General features: G+C 46.0%; 1 long non-coding RNA gene across 1 annotated transcript; it reads right to left on the bottom strand.

Annotated features, from left to right (window-relative positions):
* Positions 1 to 3,362: 3,362 nt before the first annotated feature.
* On the bottom strand, positions 3,363 to 22,562 carry LOC117285457. The gene is made up of 5 exons (XR_004516480.1): positions 22,014 to 22,562; positions 16,129 to 16,222; positions 15,249 to 15,311; positions 6,343 to 6,541; positions 3,363 to 3,871 (listed from the first exon to the last, which is right to left on the bottom strand). It is a non-coding gene; the product is annotated as an uncharacterized LOC117285457 (long non-coding RNA).
* Between the last annotated feature and the right edge of the window lie 6 nt (positions 22,563 to 22,568).

The following is a 22,568-nucleotide window of genomic DNA, read 5'->3' as shown; positions in this document are numbered from 1 at the left end:
TACAAGACAGTAAGGAGAGCTGGAAACAAATTTTTAAGAGTGGACTTTAATACTGAGATGGGCCAGGATTATAGCTCAGTGGCACCGCACCTGCCTGGCAAGCTCAAAGTGATCAGTTTGATCCCCAGTACCGGAGAAAGAAAAAGACAAATATCGAACTAAATCTAACAAAGAATTTAATGTTATATTATGCACATATACACCTAATTTTTTTCAATTGACATATTTTTTGGCCCATAAGTCAATTGTTTTAGGGAACTGGCACATACTATAGACGGTATCTGGAGCATTGGATTTCCCACCTCTCTACTCTCCCCTCTATCTCTCTGCTTCCTACCATCTTTCCTTTATTTTACTCTTTATTCATGTCTTGGTTTTCTCTAATAAGAGAAACCCACGGGCCAGGGATTTAGCTCAGTGGTTCTGCTGTCTGCCTCGCAAGCACAAGATCCTGAGTTTATCCCTGGTACCAATTTTTAAAAAAAGAGAGAAACGCTGTGATGTTTAAACTTGTGTATCTGTACGTCATCTTTGACAAAGGAGCCGACCATCCCCACTGGAGGAAAGACAGCCTCTTTAATAAATGGTGTTGGAAAATCTGGATCTCAACCTGCCAAAGATTAAAACTAGACCCTTATCTCTCCCGTGCACTAAATTAAAATCCAAGTGGATGAAAGATCTAAATATTAAAACAGAAACACTGAACTTGCTGGAAGATAAGTTAGGCAGAACTCTGGAAGACATTGGCATAGGAAAAGACTTTATGAACAAATTCTCAGTAGCATGGGAACAAGCAGAATCAACAACTAGGATCTCATCTTATTAAAAAGCTTCTGCACTGCAAAAGAAACCATCAACAGAAGTAAGAGACAACCTACAATGTGGGGAAAATTTTTTTACCAGCTGCTGCTCAGACAAAGCACTATTATCTAGAATATATAAAGAACTCAAAACAATCAGTCCCCCCAAATATAAAGACCCGATTCAAAAATGGGCATCTGAAATGAACAGACATTTCTCAGACAAAGAAGTAAAAGCAGCAAGTAAATATATGAAAAAATGTTCCACATCACTGGTCATTCGAGAGATGCAGATGAAAACAACACTGAGATTTCACCTCACCCCATAAAGAATGGCTGATATCAAGAAATCACACAATAACAAATGTTTACGGGGTTGTGGGGAGAAAGGAACCCTTCTCCATTGTTGGTGAGAGTGCAGACTGGTGCAACAACTATGGAAATCAATATGGAGATACCTCAAAGAGCTGGGACTAGAGGTTGCATTTGACCCAGCCATCCCTCTGCTGGGTATCTTTACAAAAGAATTAAAAGAATCATACCACAGTGATATATGCGCTCCTATGTTTATAGCGGCACAGTTTGTAATAGCTAAAACTTGGAAACAGCCCATTTGCCCATCAGTTGGAAAGTGGATAAAGATGTGGTTTTTCTATAAAATGGAGTACTACTCAACCATAAAGAATGAGAAATTAGACTCATTCATAGGAAAATGGATACATTTAAGGATATACTCCTAAGTGAAATAAATAAGTCACACATGTGTAAATATAGAATAGTTTCTCTGGTGTGAACAAACTATAATAGTACACAAGATCTTAATGAGGTAATTAACAATATAAAATAGGAAGAAAAGGGCTAAAGGTGTAGGGAAGGTGGGAAGGGTAGGGGAAAGGTAATAAGAGAAAAAAATAGAAAATGAAAAAATGGAAATAAAGTATTTGTAAGTGAGGAGGAGGGGTGAAGGGAGGGCAGGAACAAGGGGAAAAAATGAGAACCAAGACCCGTCATGTAAAGGTACAGGATCCCAATGATGAATGTAACTGTCCTGTATACCTAGATTGTACCAATACACTCAATGAGGAAAAAAAAATAAAAATTAAAAAAATGAATAAACTTGTGTGTCTGATTTATTTTGCTTAACATAATGGTCTCAAGATCCATGCATTTTTCTACAAATGACTGGAATTCACCTTTCTTTATGGCTGAGAAGTGCTCCGTTGTGGATGGGGGTCACATTTCCTTAATCTGTGCATCTGTTGGTGGGCATCTAGGCTGTTTCCATAGTTTGGCTTCTCTAAATTGTGCTTCTATAAACAAGAGTATGCAAGTATCACTATAGTATGATCGAGGTGGATAGAAGAAATAAAAACTAGGCAGAAAGGACACAAGAAATTGAGATTTTAAAATTGTACTTAACTGCAGCATCAAGACACAAAAGTTACTCAAGCCTTTTTCTCTACCAAAAACTCATTCCAAAAAGTTCCTGAAGGTCTTACAGACACAATAAGCCTGTACACTGGGCACTGGACATATCCTTTTCACCTGTAAGTCGTGCTTCCTCCACCCTTGAGGAAACAAGTTAGTGGGCAGCGGACCTCAGGTTCAAACACAAGTAGTTAACTCACATTCTTACATAACCTGCCAGATGGGTAACCTGACAGACGGTAAGAACACACATCCTAGATGGCCCATCTTCTTTGTGTGACAAGGCCTCACTATATAGTCCAGTCTGGCCATGTACTCATGGTGATCCTCCTGCCTCAGCCTCCTCAGTGTTGGGATTACAGGTGCGAGCCACCTCACCCAGCTAAATCACCCATCTTGGAGACAGCCCCAAGCCCTCTTAAGTATACCCAGCTCCGACTCATAATGGGTCACATTTTTTTCTCTTGAGTGCATCCTATGTCTTCTCGTGCCTTACTGACGTGTCCTGAAAATTCTTTTTCTTCAGTGTGAGTCGGCAAACCTGCAAATCTACTCTACAAAAGCTGGGAGGGGGTCCTAATCTGAAGGCCTCTCAGATCTAGCCTGGTGACACGAGGACCTTAACTTCTTCAGGAAAACACCCAGGAGAAATGCAACTGGATCGAACAGAATTTCTATCTTCAGTCTTTTGGGAATCCCCGCGGTCATCTCCATGTGGCTGGACTGGACTCCTTGGCAGTGCCAGCAGCAGTTGTCTTTCCAGAGTGCAGAGCTCATCACATTTGCCCCACGTTTAGTTCTTCTCAGAAGGACTGGAGGCATCCCGTGCGGCAGGTACAGAGATTCTGAAGGTTCCCATAAACTCATATAAAAGTTACATAAGACCCGGGGATCTAGTTCAGTGGTTCGGCCGGCTGCTTCACAAGCACAAGGTCCCAAGTTCGATCCCTGGTACCAAAAAATTTTATGTGAACACTCACAAAAACTGTAGCTGGGCGTGGTGGCGCACGCCTGTAATCCCAGCACTGGGGAGGCTGAGGCAGGAGGATCGCTGTGAGTTTGAGACCAGCCTGGGCTACATAATGAGTTCCAGATCAGTCTCAACTGCATAGTGAGACCCTGTCTCCAAAACACAACAGCAACAAAAAAAACTTATTTCTTTGAAATTGCTTTCTGACTCTGTACATATTTTCCAAATTCCAAATTTACCTAGCTTGCTAGGAAAGCCGAAGAAGAGCCTGGCATGTTCCCATATAATAAAAACGGAGGGGTTAGGAGCACAGCTCGGTGGTATGGCACATGCTTCGGATCCTCAAGCCCCTGGGTCTGATTCTTAGCACCATTTCTTTAAAGTGGAGATGTGCACACAGGTCAGTTGGCATTGCTGAAAACTATTCCATACTGCAGGCAGGCGTGCATGCTGGGGCCCTGATTGCACAATGAGCAAAGAACAGACCCCTGCCTGTCTTTTCAGATCCCGAGACCTGCTGTGGTTGTGCAGCGCAGTGCGTCTGGAAGGCCTGGAAGAGGAATCCGGCATCTTCCCTCGTGAACACTGCTCCGTCTGTCCTGCTGTTTGTCGCATGAGATGGGCCCTCTGCAACCTGGTCCCAGTCTTGAAGCAGTGATATGGGGCATCCTAACTGGAGCCAAAAGGGAGGGAGGGTGGGAGAGAAAGGGAAATCAGAGAGAGAGAGAGATGGAGGAAAATGTCGTTTGAAACTGACATCATTTAAAACTTTCTTTTGTTTTAGTACCGGAAATTAATACAGAGGCGTGGCCATGCTAGGCAAGTGCTGTACTCCACCACTGGACTTCCCCGCCAGCCTTCGTTTAACACTTTTGTAACATTATAATTCAATCGAGCTAAATTTCTTTCAAAACATAAATCACGCAAAGAAATAAATTTTACTTGAGACTCAACATAGCTAAAATAAGTTCCACAGAGCAAGAGCTGGGTATTTTCTATTTCGTTGCCTTAAGCAAAACAATTTGGTGGTCACCCGCCGCCTGGGTGTTGCAGTCCACGCCTGGGGTGTGAGGGTGGGACAGCCCACGCTAACAAGCCCAGGCCCCACCCAGCTTGCTGCGGAGCCTCCACTTCTGCAGCCCAAGGAAAGCAGCCCAGGGCTATTTTAAGTGCTCTTTCTCTTCCTCCCAGGCTGGCCTGCTCTTTGGAATCTGCCCAAAGCAGCCCAGATACCGGAGGAGTCCCAGGGGTCAGGTTGTCTGCCCAGCGCCACTTTCCAGCTTTCTCTTCTCTGGCCATACAAGGAAGTCGAGGGCCCCAACAGTACGACTAAGTCAGCGACCCAAGGGGGCGGGAGGCCCGGGGAGGCAGAGGCTGGCCTCTGGGGCCAGCTATCCCACCGTGATTGGTCTGATAGCGTCCTTGAGTGGGCAGCCACCGACTCCCGCTCATGAGCACTTCAGTGGCCCTGCTCCCTGAGGAACAGAGTGGGCTCCAGGTTGGAGAGGCGGAAGCGGACTGATAACACCGTCAGAGCCCTCCTTCCTGCCTGCCGCGAAGCTGTGAGACCACCGGTCTGTCCTGGAGGGGAGGCGGGGGTTCCCAAATTTATCTTTCATACAAGGAAGTGTGAGGACCCATTGCCACGCAGATTGAAGCCGGCCCTGGAATGTCACCAGGATAGATCTAAGTGGAGCTTTTACTTTTAAAAGTGGAGAGTAAAGAGTGGAACAGCTAGAGGACAGTCATATTCTCTAAACAGAGCTGCAGTGCTAGGGTTACCATAATTATTCTCTCTCCAGGACATTTCTAGGTCAGAGTATTCAGACCCTGGACAATCACCCCCGGTTCTTAGGACAAGAGCGATGAATTGCTTCTCTCTCCCTCTCTCCTCTTCCCCCCCTCCCTCTCTTTTACCTTCTCCATCTCCACCTGTGCCGCTTACTTTTCTCTCACTGCTGAGACAAAATACTCAACACCCAAAGTGAGAGGGGAAGAGGTTTATTTGGCTCACAATTCGCAGAGGCTTCAGTCCCTAATCGGCTGGTTCTGAGGCTGGGATGGCAGACAAGCATCACAGAGGAGAAACAGCAAGGTTCACAGGAGGCAGCAAAGGTAACAAGAGTTAACAGCGTCTCCAGCCCCTGTTATCTTATTCAGACTACTCAGGGCGGGCAGCACTCACACCCTAAATCCTAGCGCCCTTGAGCCTAGCATTGCATCCTGAGTCAACCCCAGCTTTACACAAGCTAGATCAAGCCTATGACCGCATTGGGGGCCTTGGGGGGCATCTAGACCCAAGCCATAACACCACCCTTGACACACTGGTAGCTCTCTGACCTGTGCTGGTTTAGAGATTTCCTGCCCACCTGCAAAGCCTATACTACCCGATGCTATTGCATTATTCCTATAATTTCAAATCCTCAGAAATTAAGAAAAAAATCTATAAAACCACTAATTGAAGAGGGAGACCTTACAAAAACAATACCATTTCGTTTTCTTATCCCCGCTTCTTCTTCGCTGTTTTTAGATCTGAATCCCAGGAAGTTCAAAGACAAACGGTCAGCAAGTACAAGCACCATCCCGACTGGCGCTACGCACACATATTTCATTCACCCTACTTTACACATGCTTTTATTTGCCTAGTTTTTGGCTTCCTTACTTTAAAAAAAAAAACTGAGAATAAAGTTTAAATAGAAAGTTTCTAAATCTCCCATTTGGGTTAAAATTTTGGAGCCAAACCATATCCGGTCAGGAAGCCGAGAGTCAACTGTTCTTCCTTAGCCCGGAATCAAGCAGCATGTTGGGAGAAAACAAGGACTTCTCAGGTGCTGCTCCCAACCGGAGCACCGGGAAGACTAAGGCACCTGAGCTGGAGGCCGCGATCAAGTGAGGCAACAACAGGAAGCGGGGCTGGTTCCTCGCCCAGCTGCTGGATTTGAGGCCACGGGAAAGGGGTGTGGGCCAGCACCTCTGAGACGCTGGCGGCAGGAGAATACGACGACCAGGTACCAGCAGAACACAGCCGATGGGTCCTCCCCGGCTCTGCAAAACCGGGATCCTTGGGCTGAACCTCGAGTCTCATTTAGTCTGGGTGTTGCTGGCTAACGAGAGTTGTTCGTTATTTTGAGCATTGCCACTTACCTGAGGTTTCACTCATTCTAACAGTTCTGCAATTCCAACAGTTCTTCTTAATATTCCTAATTAACCAAACTCCCCAGAACCGGTCCATCTTCCAGGCTAGAAGTCCTACTTCTTGGTCTCCAGCCCTCTCACATGAGGTGCGTACGCATCTCTGCTGATGTCACATGTAAAAGTAGATTCTGGTCATGATCACACTCACCTGTACATGAAAGCAAAAGAATAACACACTCATGCATGCACACCTGCACATGCACACCCATGTTGGGGGGACAGGGGCACAGACGGGGACAGAGAGAGACCGAAACCCAACCCAGGATAATGGGATTACTTTGCTTAGCCTACTGACCCTGTTTGGGGAGGGTGGCGTAAGTGTGGGGTCATTTCAGGCACAGCATTAGAATCCCTCAGTTACTCACTTTTGTGATTAATAATGACCTTCAAGCCATAAGATTATAATTGAGCCTTACTTGAACATCACGGAAAAGCAGAAAAGAGAAGAATTCCCTGACTACAGCTAACTACCCAGATATACATAACGTTGCCTTAGGTAAATTCAGCTGTGCCCCAGAAGGATCTCTTCTCTCTTAACTCCACTGTTGGAAAAAGAATTCCCCAAGGTCCTGAGGCATCATGAAATTAAAGGACACGTGACCCTGACATTGACAGGTACCCTTAAATGACTCCAAGGTAGAAAGCTTTGTGCCTTCTGAGGTAGTGCTCCCTCTGGTGGGCTGATGGGAGGCCTGGAAAGGGCTCCGGCCCACCAAAGGACCGACACTCAGAGGAAGGGGAAGGGAGAAGAGAAAACTCTCCAACCAGTGTCCATGGGTCGCCTCACTTACCCGTCTCTAGACATTTTCACAGTGAGTCCCCATCAGGGAAAAAACAAAAAGCCTCGTGAGTACATGGATATTTCTTTGGTAAGAAATTTACATGTACGAGAATGCCAATGTGTTTTGAATATTACAGAGAACACATGAAGACAGAAATTAGAGCTTGAGATTTAAAAAGAAAAGTGCTCTGCCCTCCCTTTGAAGAGCCCTGCTCTTCATCTCATCTACGAAGAGAGCGACGAACCCCTCACCAGCTCCGTGATCCTGGTTCCTCCCTGCAAACCTTTTCCTCCGGGCTATGGACAGAAGCTCAGAAGCTAACGTAATGAGGCCCCTGAAACTGTGCACCCTTGTGCATTTGTGCTCTTTTCTCAGAAGCAGACCGAATACTCCAAGGAGATTTGGGCCCAAAAAGCTATAGCCGTGGCCGGCAAAACCCACCTCACCCGGGGCCGTGGACTGAGTACGGCCCGCCAAAGTCCCGTTGAAATCTGACTGCCCTTGTGAGGTCCCGGGAGGGTGGAAACGTGACCCTATGCAGGTGCTTAGTGTGGCCTTCAGTGGGGGGCTGGGCTTGAAAAGCTCATCACAGTGGAGCTCCACGACTGAACGCGAGAGGCCTTGGAAGAAGAAGGATGGAGAAGAGAAGAAACAAACAAGCACACACGCGCACCCGTCCTGCCCCAATTCCAGATTCTGCCAGGCAGAAGGCCATTGCACAAGGTGCCCCTCCGCTCTGGGCCTCCAGAATCATGATCCCAAATTAGCTTATCTAATAGCGTGCTGTTAGCAACAGAAAAGAACACACAGGGCATGGTTTGCTGACTTCCAGTCTCCCCAGCCTTCTGACGCAAGCTACTCAGGCCACTTACTGAAAATGAATCCAAGGCCTCAAGCATGCTAGGCAAGGGTTCTAACACTGAGCTACACTCTCAGCCTATTTTATTTTTTATTTTGAATCGGGGTCTCACTAAATCGCCTTAGCGGGCCTTAAATTTATAATCCTCCAGCCTTGGCATCCCAAACTGGCGTGTACAACCATACCTGGCTTCAGCAAGTTCTTCTTGTAGTTCTCTGTTCAGCTGTGACCCTGATCATGGCCAGAGCAATGACAGATGCAGACTTCAAAGGCTTTCCCAGGCCCTCAGACTGCAGCCACTCACTAAGAGGTGGGGTTTGGGACCACCCAGTTCTCTTAGTACCTCTCCCTTCTCCCCGTTGGGCCTAGTGGAAATGCACTGTAAATCATACAGCACATGTAAGCCTTGCTGTGTACTGAATTGTGTGTCCCCCTCCCTCAGGAAGCCCTAACCCCTAACATTACTGCTTTGGATCTAAGGCTTTAAGGAAGTCATTAAGGATAAATGAGGTGATAAGAGTGGGATCCTAATCCAATAGGTATCTTGTCTTTATAAGAAGATCCCCCCTTCCTCTTCCTCGCTCTCTCCCCCCCCCTCTCTCTCTGTGAGAGATGTGCACTGTGGCCATGTGTAAGCTGGGAACAGAGCTCTCCTCGGTCAGTTTACCGACATCCTGCCTTCAGCCTCCAGAACTGATACACCAAAGGCCGTCCTTTAGAGGCCACTCAGGCTGTGGTATTTTGTTATGACAGCCTGAGTTTATTACTACAATTCTATTCTCCAGAGCTAAGATCAGTTATGAATCTCTTTTATATAAATGAGAACAAGAGAGCCTGTTAAATCCAGCCGGCTCCTTACCCTAGGTCATACAGCCCATAGAACAGCCAAGTCTCTCTACAAAAATCCTAGGCTTTTGCCCTGGCCCATGATCCATGCAACTAAAGTTGTAAATGAAGAATTCATGTTTTCATTACTGACAGACAATTTTCCAGAGCAGAAATGAACAAGAACAGATGTGCGTGGAGAAGAAAGGACACGCAAGTGGGCGCTGTGTGGTGTGGAGATGGTCCCAGGATTCTGTCCCTCCTGGCCTGCTGTCTGCATTGTGCCTCCACCCACCATACACAGGAAGCCAGGCGAGGAAGCAGCTTCACACCCCGGCTCTGCAGAGCTGGCTTCTCAACAGTGCAGCTGCCAAGAAGAAATGAGGGTTCTGAGTCGTGGCGAAGCACAGAACTGGGGCTGGAGCCGGTGGGAAAATGTCGTTGCTCAGACAGAGGGCAGGGGCAGCGATCTCACAGGGAGACACAGAGGAGGAGACAGACGCTTGGGGGCAGGGTTCTCTGTGACCAGAAAGACATTCCCCAGAGAAGAGAAACAAATCATTCAGACAGGACAGACGCCAGGGCATAGAGCGAGAGGTTTGTTCAAATTACATTTCCAAGTGTAGTTTGACCTGAAGTCAAAAGAGAACCCATTAGTGACTCTCGTGAGCATCCACACACACGTCCACACCACACAGGACCGCGCTCGAGTCCTTCTGCCATGACGCCCCCATGTCACACCCAGCAGGGCAGCTTCTGTGCGCTCACTGAGGAGAAAGGACGCCCCTTCTCCAGACTGCAGGGACATCCGCGCATCTCTCCGAGGCTGACAGAAAAATCATAAAACCATAAAGAACGGAGGCAATGAACAATCTAATAATGAAAACCAGACTTTGTAAAAGAAAAATCTCTGTCTGGAATCTTCTTTTTTGTTCTACAATCAGAAATTGGACCTGTCAAGCTCAATTTAACGGCAAAAACTGAGACGAGAAAGAAAGTGATTCCACCTAATAATGGTGACACTGGGAACTCTGTGTTGTTCTCTTCCAGGTGACTTAATGGGGGGGCCCCAGATCCCAGTGGTTTCCACAGTCTGTTGTGCTCACTGGCTAAAGAGCTTTGCGTTAGTTCCTTACTCCATGCCAACTGCTGTTCTAGGTATCCTGAGCAAGTCAGCAGGACTCTGGGCACTGGGGAGCTCAGGTGAAGCTATAATTGTCTGAGTGAGAATGTGCCGAACAGCACGGAATAAATAAGCTAAAGGGAGCTTGTGTCAAAGCATTTGAAGAACGGACCCAATCTCGGAAGAACTTGGTGGGAAAGAATCTCATTTCGGGACAATGACCTTCAGGTCCAGGTCCAGGCAGTGTCTGTGTGTCCCAAGCACTGAACTACATCTACAGGGAGATATATATGCTCTGTTTTTCCAGGCTGTATTCACACAACACTTTGAAAAGAGCAATGGTAGGTTCCAATTTCAGTCTTTCCCCAAGCAATTCCAAATGGTGATAAGGGATAACAGAAGTAGGTGCAACAATAAAATCCTAGGTCCAGACAATTATTTTCTCACTTACGTATAAAGAAAGACCCTCTTGCTAAGTGCAAGGATCAGATGCAATTGTACTGCAGCCTTCATACTGGATGATCGGATCTTTTGACCCAGAGACGGTAGCAACAAAAATGGACCAAATATTTCAAACACATGTGCTTCTACACAGCAAAGATATGGGCGGGGGGCCTGAGTGGGAGGGACCGCAGCAGGAAGGAGTCACCAGTCTGTCCAGAGAGTGACCAAGTTACTTGGAGAAGTAAGGTAGCAGCGGGTTTTTACTGATTTGCTAGGATGGGCCAAAGTCCAGTAATTTCCGCTGGCCAGGGACACAGTTCTAAAAGATGTTTCTTCTTGTGATGGATTTGGACCACCAGGTGGTCATGGACAACTTGTCCTAGAAGCTGTTGAATTTTCCAGTATCATCCTGAGTAAAACATCTCAGCCTGTGGAGTCTGGGCCCTGAGATAGAGTCAAAGGATTTCAAGTGCTCAGGCTTTTGTGGCTTCTGAAGAAGCACAAGGGTGGGAGCAGAAAAAGAGAAAGACAGACAAGAAAATATAGACCAGCTCACACGGGCAATGGGCTAAACAAACCCTGCATTATGGTCTTAGACTAAGCATTTGTAAATGATCAACATGCAGAGCTGGGAAGAATCTGACCCAAGCCACAGGACAGAGAAGGGGACAGATAGAATACAAAGACGGCAGTGCTGAGCCTTTTATCCCAGCTTGGTCACCTATCAGATCCCCGTAGGGCTCAAGGGAAGGGCTACTGTTCTCAGAAAAAGCAGCCTCAGGTTCCAGGGAAGCAACCTAGGCAGCTGTTATCAGAGCCACACATCCGAGGTGCTATCCACAGCACAGCTGGTGGGGAACACTGAATGCACTGCCCAGCTGTATGACCTCCAAAATTAGTGATTTTAATTTGACTAAAATCATGTGATGCCAGAGGGCTAATTTAGGGGTCCTCTTGGAAACGATTTCTAATTTCATGTACACAAACATTTTGCTTCTGTGATTTTAACAGGGTCTCGTGACAGGTCTGCTGAAACATTCTGTGGTTAAAAGGGGTAATGGTTGATTGCATTTGGGGGCTTACATGCTGCTCCCCCATGACGGTCCCTTACTGTGTCCGCATCAGGTAACACACGTCCCTCTGGACTTTGTCCTCTTTTGTCAAAGGGAGAGTAGATTATGTGCTCCTAAAGGTCCTTTCCGGGTCCCTGTAAGTTTACAGGAGGACACAGTCACTTAGATATTAGGGAAAGTACCATAAAAGAAAGGTAAGAGGTGTGTGCAGTATCTGCTGCGTATGGTAGAAGACTCAAGCCAAGGGTGGTTCACACACAAGAAAATCAATCCTTCCACATGAAAGGGGTCTGATCCTCACCTATCCAGCGGATGCACAAAGTCATCAGAGCACCTGGCTTCCCTTACCAATTCCCTCTGCTGCCCTCACGGACAGGGGTTGTATCTGCGAAATCACCTCATGCTCCAAGGTGTTGACTTTGTTCCTTCAATCTCATCTGCATTCCAAGCAGCAGGAAGACGACAAAACAAAACCAAAAAATACCTATCATGCTTGTAGTCTTTAAGGAGTATTTCTGGAAGTCCTGCTCAATGACACCACTTGCATCTCATGGACAAAAATAAGAGTGAGATGGTTGTATCAACCTGCAAAAAAAAAGGCTGGGGCATATTTTGCTAGTAAGGGAGGGAAAACGGACTTGAATTGTTCATCCCTGGACACATGGCATCTTGGTTGAGCCTTGAAACATGAAGGTGGTACTCATGGGTGGCCAGGGAGAATAACAGGAGGGGGAAGTCAAAGACAGACTCAGGATATGAAGAAATGGCCCTTTGCCTTACAAAGCCTTCTCATTAGAAATTCCAGTGTCATAGGACACACTTGAATAAATAACGAACTGGGCCAGGGTTTTAGCTCAGTGGTTCCAGTGCCTGCCTCACAAGGTCGAGTTTGATTCCCGATATAAACAAAACAAAACAAAACAAATAGCTTCTCTGGTGTGAAACACTGAAAGTGTAAATAGGTTCAAATGGTATAACTGAGAGTGTGAAATAGGAAGAAAATGGCTAAAGGGGAAGTGGGAAGGGGAGGGGAAAGAAAAAATGGAAACAAAGTCTTTGTAAATAGGGGAGGGTGAAGGGGGTAAAGGGAGGGCAGGGTGTGGGAAAAAACAAGAAGCAAGACACATCATGTAAAGGTACAAGATCCCAATGATGAATGGAACTGTATTGTTTGCTTTAAATGTGCCAATAAACTTACGGAGGGGGTGGATGAAACATGTAAAGGCAAGATCCCAATGATGAATGGAACTGTATTGTTTGCTTAAAATGTGCCAATAAACTTACGGAGGGGGTGGATGAAAGAAACTCTAGTGTCTGTGGATTATCTCCAGTCTTCTTCCCCCTGAATTAGAAGGATTTACATGTCAGCCACGTAGAATGATGAGAAATTGTCTTCTTGGGGGTCTCTCAGAAATGAATGTCGGGAAGGGAACCGTAAGAGCCAAGCAGAAGACAGAGCGGTTTCAATACACTCAGAGCACAGCAGCTTCTCAGGTGGAGGTGAGAGGTCACTCGCCCTCGAAACTACTCTTCAGGGCCCCCAGTGCAGTCCAAAGGCTGTGGTTTCGGGCTGCGTCTTCAGCGCCCTGGTGGGGGAGAACTTTCTCACCAATGCCTGCAGGGCTCGGAGATAAGAGAGGCTGTACAGAATCTCCCCTAAATGTTGCCTAAGTGGGTTTCTGCCAGACATCTCTGGAGCACAGGGCCGGAGAAACAAAGCCCAGGGTGATAAAAATAAAAATGAGAGCAAGTATTCAGATGACAGAGAAACCTTGGAATGTATTACCTATTATTTGTTATTTTTATCTGCCATACCCAGGCTAAATGATAAGCTCCCCACTACAACTCTGAGGGAAAGGTCTTAAGATATTTCTGATGAGTATCGCATGGGTTAACAAAAGGAGTCATATGGTGTTTGTGAATAATCATATTATATGCATGAAATAGGGCCGGGGATTTAGTTCAGTGGTTCTACCACCTGTCTTGCAAGCACAAGGTCCAGAGTTCAAGCCGAGTACCAATAATTAATAATAAGTATTAATAATAATATGCAAGAAATGTTTTTAATGTGTTTGGGGGGGTTTTGATTTGAGGGTTTTTTTTAACCAAGGCTCAAACTCAGGACCTTGTGCTTGTGAGGCAGGCTGCAGCACCACTAAGCTAAATCCCTGACCCTAATGTCATTTTTATATAGACTGCAATATTTTATACTCTAATTCTGTGTGAATTCATGTACAAATACAGATCCCCACCACCACCAAATACAACCAAAAAGCATCTTTTTAGAGTGAGGTACTAGGAAACAGCACCATAGTTCAGAAAAACTGGGGAAAAGAATTATTAATTTTAAAGCTTTTTCATTTTTTGGTTGTCTCAGAAGTCAACTGGTAACATTTGAGGAACACATTTTGAAGAAGCTGTATGGGAGGAAAAAGAACTGGTGATTTTACATTATTTTTGGAGCAGAAATAATAGACGGTAATTTGGGGAAGAGCAAATTCAAGGAATGTTGTACATGTGCCTACTCTGCCTCCCTTTCTTGTCTCCTCTTCTCTTTTCTCCTCTCCTCTCCCCTGTTCTTTTTTCTCTCTCTCCTCTCTCTCTCTCTCTCTGCCATTCTTTGACTTTCTCTCTCTCTCTCTTCCACTGTACAGCGATCTCCTCCCACCCCAGGAAGAGGAATCAAACCAAGGGATGCTCAGTCACTGAGCTACACATCTATCCCTTCTTTCATTTTTTATTGTGAAACAGTCTCATTGGCCTTGAACTTCTGCGTCCTGAGCATCTGGGGTTACCGGGTAGGTGTACGCCACCTACCTTGACTCTTATACCTTTGGCATCAGGATGCGAACTGTCTTCACCTGAAATGTAAATGGCCCCAGCAGTTGTCCTTCCCTTCAGCCCTTGCTGAGATCAGCAGGGACCTACCTGGTATACCAGCCTGCATCCTGTACCCACAGGCCCCTGGGGCAGTAGGGAGAAGCCACTTCCCTAAATGGCGGGGCTGGCCAGACTGTCCTCTCCAGCCATGGGCAACAAAGGGGAATCATTCACAGAAAGGAAAGAGCTATGGGGTACATGCAGGAAGATGTCGTGAATATATTGTAACAAAAATTATCTGTGTTTGCTCCATCCTAGCAACAGTTCAGCATTGAGAACTATAACCCTAGAAGGGTGGCTTGTTATGGTAGAAAGTTTTTCAGAAAACAATACTCCCCCCACCCCACACACACAAGGAGTATTAAAGTGCCATTTCTTAAACCATAAAAACAGGTAGGGCTTTGAGGTGATCACTTTTCAAATAAGGCATTGTAAGGAAGGCAGGGGGGTGTCTCAGAATAAATGAACGGCAACGTTTACCCCACCACACTCACAACCATGATCCCCAATTTCTCGCCCTGGTGAGTGGGCTATTCATTCCCTGAGCCAAAAAGTCATTTCAAGCTGGCTGTAGGAGGGAGAGTATGACTGGACAGGGCAAAGCCCAGGCCAAGGCCAAGGCCAAGGGCAGGGGCAGAACTATGATCACATGTCATCCCTGAATTCGCATGAGTGGCCAAGATCCTGAATCATTTAACAGCATCCTACAACGTGTGGTGGGGATATGGATAGGTGACTGAGGGCTGAGGATGAGGTGTGTGGCTTACAGCAGAAGACTTAAACACGACAACCCCAGCCCGATACTGGCACGTGCCACTAATGAGGGTATGGCTTTGAGGGAGCAAACTGAAAAGGCAGTATTTGTATACCTTTGGTCTCAGGTATTTCTGTTCCTGTGTCCTTGAATTCCTCAAGCACGAACAGCTTCGGTTCTGAGATGAAATTAAGAGAATTTTTTTTTTTGGTCCCAGGGATCAAACTCGAGCCCTTGTGCTTGTGAGGCAGGTGGCAACACCACTGAGCTAAATCCCTGGCCCAGAAGTAAGAGAATTTTAACTTTATTTGAATTTTTTTCCACAGTGAGAACAATTTTTTATTTTAATCGACAAATTTATGTTTTATGATGTGCAATACATTTTGATTCATGAATCATTGTGAAATAACTGAACCAAGCTAATTATATATCCATCACCTCCCATGCTTACTTTTTGTGTCAATAACATTTAAAATCTACTCTTCTTGGAGATTTTTAAGCATATGATACTTTACTATTAACTGTATTATTCATGCCATACAGTAAGGCTCCAGAATTCATTCCTGCTATTTAAGTGAATCCTTTGTGAATTTAAGTGAATCCCCTGCCCCTTCCAGTCTCTGGTAACCACCATTCTGTTTCTATTAATTTAGTTTCTGTAGTTTCCAGATCACGTAATAATAATAATACGTGCCTGATTTACTTAACATAATGTCTTCCAGGTTCATCCATGCATGTTGCCCTCAATAACAGTGTGTCCTTCTTTTAGAAGGATATGTATCTTTTTTTATTTATGCATTTATCTTTTGATAGACACTCAAGCTAAACTCCATGTCTTGGCTACGATGACTAGTGGTTCAATTAAGGTGGGAGTGCAGATGTCTTTTCCACATACTGATTTTATCTCCTTTGGATATATATCCAATAGTCGGATTGCGGGACTACATGTGTGTTAGTCACTTTCTCCTCACTGAGATCCAATACCTGACACCCACCATTTAAAGAAGGAAAGGTTTCCTTTCGCAGTTTGTAGAGGTTTCAGGCCACAGTCAGCTGGCTCCAAGGTAGAGTTGCATGGCAGAGGCAAATCTTGGCAGGCAGGAAGCAGAGAGAGAGAAAGAGAGCAAGAGAGATCAGGGGAAAAGAGAGGGAGATACACCATCCAGGCCACATGCCCCAGTGACTCACCTCCTCCAAATTTCACTCCCAAATCACATTCAGTTATAAACTCATCAGTGGACTAATGCAGTGATAGGATCGTGCCCCCTTCCAATTATCTCGAAAAAACCCCACCTATGAGAATAGGAGGCTTTGGGGGTTATCTATTTATAAACCATAACAACAGGGTAGTTCTACTTTAAGTATCTGAGGTGTAGCCATACTGCTTTCCATAATTTACATTCCCACAACACTGTAGGAGTTCCCTCTACAATTTTAAATTTAAACTTGCAAGCACCAACAGAGGTCACACGTCTACGTGTAGGTTATATGCAAATTAATATTCAGATTCAACATTTCACAGTTGAAGGGTAGAAAATATTTAACCTGACTGTACCTCTGCTAAAATAGCAATTTCTTTTTTTAACTGGGAAATTTATATGCAATTTATTTCCCATTAGAGAGCAGTGTGTGTGTGTGTGTGTGTGTGTGTGTGTGTGTGTGTGTGTTCTGAAGTAACCTTAGTTGTCTTAGTCACTTTCCTTGTCACTGGGAATAATACTCAACACCTGTAATTTCAGGGTCTATTTTAAAGGTTTACTTTGGCTCAGTTACCATCCATGGTTGCCTGCTCCGAGGAAGAGACAGCATGACACAGGGCCTAGTAGGGGAAAGCTGAGGAGGGAGACATGCTGTCTTAGTTACTATTTTCGTTGTGAGACAAAATATCCAAGTTAAAGAAGGAAAAGTTTATTGTAGCTCATGTTTGTAGAGCTTTCAGTTCATAGTTTGCTGGCTCTGAGGCAGAGTGGCATGGCAGAGATGCACTGCAGAGGAGAAACATTTTGTGGTGGGCAGAAGGCAACAAAGGATCAAAGAAGCAGCACGTAATGACAGCAGCCCTCTTTTGGTCCCTTATATTCTATCCCTAAAGGTGTGTAGCACACACGTCCCTGGTGGGTCCTCCCATCATTCACAGCCACAACTATGCCAAACCAACCAGTGGACTAATTTAGTAATCATACATCCTTAATACCAGCATCACCCACTTAATTCTTGCATCACACACTCTAGATCCAGCCACCTCTGAAAAGCCCCACCTGTGGCTGCATGAGATTTGGGGGGCACATCTAGACACAAGCCATAACATACATGTTCCCAGGACATGACCCCAGGGACTCACCTCTAAACAGGCCCTACCTCCTAACAACACACGCAGCTGCTGCTCATTGGATGAATACACTGATGGGTGTAGCACCCCATGATCTAATCATCTTCCAAAAGCCTCACTTCTGAGCACATGAGTCTTGGAAGACATACAAGATCTAAACCACTAGTCATTATGGAAATACCCAGTAGATGTTGCCGAAAGAACAAATCTATTTTTTCTACTTTAACAGCATAATTATTCCTGTTTTCCTGTTTCACTAAGTGATGGAAGATGAATAAGTCTCTGTTGAACAACTTACACCAAGACACTAAGAAGGCAATAAAATTATCCTGTGAAACAGGCTTTATTGCACATAAAGAAGCTTCATGCCATGAAATGGCCTAGAGAAGTTAAAATTTGTAATGGAATGAGGCAGCTTCTTTTCGTTTTCTCCAGCTTCTAGATATTACTTGGTTCAGGATAAAATAATTCTGCTTCAAAGTCTTGGGAAGAATCTAATGTTTTCTATATAATTTAAAGTTTAACTGCTTGATACAAAGCAAAATTATTTCCAAGGGGGAAAAGTCTGAAAGGAAACTAGAGGAGATGCTTGGGTTGATAGAGGAATTTCCTAGTCTAGCAAATGCTTTCATTTCCACCTGCACTTTCCAGGATCTCAAGAAGAAGGAGAGAAAACATGAGGAGGACAAAGAAGGCAAGAGGAGAGGGAGGATGGCTATGGACCTGTGGTGAGAGATCAATTCCAAGGCAGCCCGGTGGCTGGAAGACAAGGAATCTGTCCAACCACAGTTAGAGTTAGAGCCTGGATCCCGAGAAGTCTGCAACCACAAGAAAGGAGGACAGTGACGGAAGCCAAGGAATTTTCCTGCATATGCACAGCCTTTTAAACTGCTTAGATTCTTCTCTAATGTTTGATACATTCGTATTTTCAGACACCCAAACTAGCTGTAATCCAGACTGAGAAGAGGAAGCATGGTGCGAGACTGAAGAGGGGGACAGGGCTTCCGGGTCCATCTAATGTTGCTGTTCCTGCCTTCTCACAATCCTGAAGGAATTCTTTTTAAACTAAGAGGACACCCAAGGAGGAGAGCATGGTGGCATGGAAGCAAGGGTGCAGGATTCCGAGACTCAAAAATAATGGGCATTTAAGAGTAAGAAATTGCTCTGAATATATATTAAAATATTAGGGGGAAACTCCATTGTTTCTAATAATTCATAAGGGACCACTCTAGGTGAGATGTGATCATATTAAGATGAGCGGCCAAATCCAGAGTAGATCCATCCAATTTGTCCTCAGAAATGGCCAACTACAGCAAAGAGTTTCCCTTCTACTCCCTTCCATGAGATCAACTCCCTACTCATCTGTTCATTACACAAATAGTCTTACTTCAGTCCAGGTTCTGAAGACCTGGGGCTGCAGAAGGGCGTAAACAAAGATCTTCGTATTCGTGGCACTTAAAGAGACCAGCATGGGAAACCTGCCCAGAAACATAGCAAATAGGTAAAAAGAAATAAAGCGTGTGTGAGACACTAGGGAAGCAGGAATGGGAGAGGAGAGTGTGTTCAGGCTGCAGATTCTCAAAGGGTGTCCTGGTTACTTTTCACATTGCTGAGATAAATTTATGTCAGCTCAAACTTTGTGGAGGTTTCAGCCCATAGTCAGGTGGCTCCAAGGCGAGCATCACAGAGGAGAAAGAGAAATAGCATGCAGGAGACAGAAAAGCAGCAAACAGCAGCAGGCCTGCCTTCTTTCCGTCCCATATATTCCATCCCGGCTGTAAGCCTATCGGTTGGTGCCACCCACATCCATCCTCTTAATCCCAGCACCACACACTTAATCTACATTCACACTCCCTAATCCACCCACCTTCAAAACTCCCCACCTACGACCACATAAGGCTTTTGGGGGGACATCTAGCCATAATGAAGGGTGACCTGGGAAAGCTTCACCCTGAATCCTTGATTAAGGACCTGAGGCAAGTGTGCACCATGAGTGTGGGAGAAGAATGCTTGGAGCTGAGGAAAGAGCGCAGGGGTCCAAGGCCACTGAGGCCGTCCTCAGCCTGGATGGATTTCAGAGATGGGCAGGGGTAGGTGGGACTAGAAAAAGGCACGGGAGAAGTAAGACAGCGAGGTGAAGTGGGGGACAAGAGGCTTTTACACTGCATGGATGGGGGGTCACAGGAGAGAGATGGGGCTCTTAATTCCATCTGATCAGGCCCATTTGGGCTTCCCATTGAGGACACACACAGAAGATGGAGACAGGGTCAGGACCGGGGACCAGAAAAGAAACTGTCCCTCAGTCCAGGTTAGGAATTACGCCCAAACTCAAGACGGTACCAGAGGTAATCCACAGCCCAGAGGAGCACGCCAGCAGGACCTCCAGATGGGTTTAGATACCAGTGGTTGACAAATGGCCTGAGATTTTAGCCTGAACAGGTGGGAAGACAGTGTCACCGGGAATAGGGGTGAGCAATCTAAAAAGGGGAAGGCTGTGCAGCAGGGGAAAGAAGCCGAGCTCAGGTGTGGTCCCTGCAGGTGTGAGATGCCGATTCCCCATATACATGAAGACACTGTGGGAAGGGGAAGAAGTCCTAACTTGGTGAGACCCAGTCAGCTGGCATGAGTGCCCCAAAGTGTGTGGGCACCTTGAGGTGTGGCTCCCTTCTAGGGGTGTCCAACCTGCCCCACAGGATCTCAGACCTAAGGACACAACTGGTGGCTCCTGAGGTCTCTACAGAGGGGAAGGATGAAGGGCATTCACTTCCCCTCTGTGTTCTGCTTCACCTTGCCCTAAGCAGCCCAAAGAATGGCCTCCCAGGATTCCTGGCCCTGGTGTTCTCACTCCAACCCTCAAGTGAGAGCTAGACTCAAGGCTCACTTTTAATGAGTAGAACTAACAGGGTGGCTTGTCTCTGCAAGACTAGATTACAAAGGCTGTGAGTTCTATCAATGACCCGGACTTCCCCTGATCTTGTCACACACTTTTCTGGTGGAGCAGCCACCTAACAAGGGGGCCTATGGCCATGGCCAGTGAATAACTGACTTTTAGCCCAAAAGCCTGTAAGGGACTGAATCATGCCAACAGGGGTGACGTTGAAAGCGGCTCCTTCCCTTTGAGCTTGCACACGACACCTCACCCCTGGGTGGGCACCTGCTGCAGCCTCCCAAGACCCCAAAGCAAAGGGCCAAGTGGAGCCTGCCTGAACTTCTAACCCACAGAATTCCTCTGACATGGTCCTGTGCCATAACTGTCTGGTGGTATGAGCTACAAAAGCTTGAGAGGACGTTAGACAATAACGGAGAACAAACAGACATGTCCCATCCTGCTGAGCACAGAATGCAATTTCTCCCTCTTGAGTCACATAATTCAAAGTTTAAAAAAAGTTAAAGCTCTAGTTGCAAGGCAAAAGAAAGAAGTAATGGGTATTTTACCCTCAGCTATTGTCATACATTAATATTCGGATCAACTGAGCCAAGGGTTAGAGCTCATCAGGACAGTTGTAAGAGAATGATGAATTACCTACCTGAACCACATAGACTCATAGACTTGGGGGTCTGGCTAACTCTATTTTTGATTTAAATTTACCATAACTTTTTTTATTCCAAAACCAATACTTGTTCATTAGAAGAATAAAGAGATGCTATCCATAACAAGCAAAAGAAAGGAAATTAAAATGCCTAGATTAATTTACACATACATGTATACAAATAGGCTCACACTGTTTCTAAGTCTGCGTTTCACTAACTTCTAAACCCTGGATGCATTTCTATGTCAGTCTTTATTTATCTGAACTGTAACAGCATTTGAACGCTACTCCAGGGTACACTTTTGCCATAATTTATTTAACCCACTGTCACATTTGAACTATTAGAGTGTATCTATCATTTTCTATATTGCAGACAATCTGACAAATGACAAATCCTCTAAGTTATAAAGCTATTAATTTTATCAGAAGATAAAGGCCGTTTGCCCAAGATAAAATTCAGTGTGTACTATTTTTTTTAAAGTGCTGTTAGTCTAGAAAGACATGAATGATTAGCTCTCCTATTGTACTTCACAAATCCTGGACCTTGGGTTGCAGAGAAGAGGAGAGGCGCTCAGAGCCCAGAAATCTCTTTCTGCTTTTTAGGGGAAGTAAAGCGCACCCACCCTGTGCCATCATCGAAACACCCAGGGTTCTCCTCTCCATTTTTAGAACAATGCTCAGTCTCAATCCATTAGTCACTCTGAAACTTTGCACTCAGCAGAAGAACTCAGAATGCTTGCTAAAAATACATGTTCTCCATAGTCCCTGGCTGCATCCCCAGAAAATGGATTTGGGAGAGGCACCTGGTCCACAGTTTTTCTCTCCTCAATTAATTTTTGATATTCAAAGAGATGCGCCGGAGGATGAGGCAAACGTCCAACGTAAAATTGTGTTCTTCCGTCTTTCTTTCGTCTGACTGCCCTCAAGTAAAAAGCTAGTTTATGTTGCTTTCAAAGCCTTTGCTTGGGGAGGAGGTTCAGGCACTGCTACGCCTACCGGGAAAGGTCGTGGGACCACTTACGAGCTCTTTTCTGGGGGTGACCACTGCAGAAGCCGCGTGCCCTGCTTTCGGACGCGGGTGGGGACCCTCTGGTCGCGGCACGGTAACCGGCACGAAGCGAAGCTCCATAAAGACTGAGTTCGTTGCTGGCCGTGGATAGATACTTTAGCACCTGCAGCTTGCAGGGGAGCCGTCAGCGACCTGACAGACCACGCAAACGCGGGGTCTCCTCAGGCGGGGACGGCTCGCCTGTCACCCTCGCCAAGCGTTCCTCGTCGCGCCTTCTGCCCCCCCCAGGTTCTCCGACATCTGGGGGGGACACGCGGGAGCCTCCCACGCCCCCTTCTTCCGCTTCCCCCGCCGTGGGGCTTGAGAGCCCAGGCGCACCCGGATGTCAACGACGACCTGGGAAAGGGCTGTTTTGCAGTCGCCCAGTCAGTGACGCCCACGTTTCCCCACCAACGTGACAGCGGATGCTCTGCCCTCACCTCAGGCTGCAGGTAAAATCTGAGGGGCGCCAGTGCCCCGAGCGCCGACCCCAGGAAGGACGCCGCGGGAACCGAGGCGCGCGCGACT

This window comes from Fukomys damarensis, unplaced genomic scaffold (assembly GCF_012274545.1).
Source record: "Fukomys damarensis isolate Sample0158 unplaced genomic scaffold, DMR_v1.0_HiC HiC_scaffold_10, whole genome shotgun sequence".
Taxonomy (NCBI): domain Eukaryota; kingdom Metazoa; phylum Chordata; class Mammalia; order Rodentia; family Bathyergidae; genus Fukomys; species Fukomys damarensis.
This window is presented reverse-complemented; position numbering and strand designations above follow the sequence as displayed.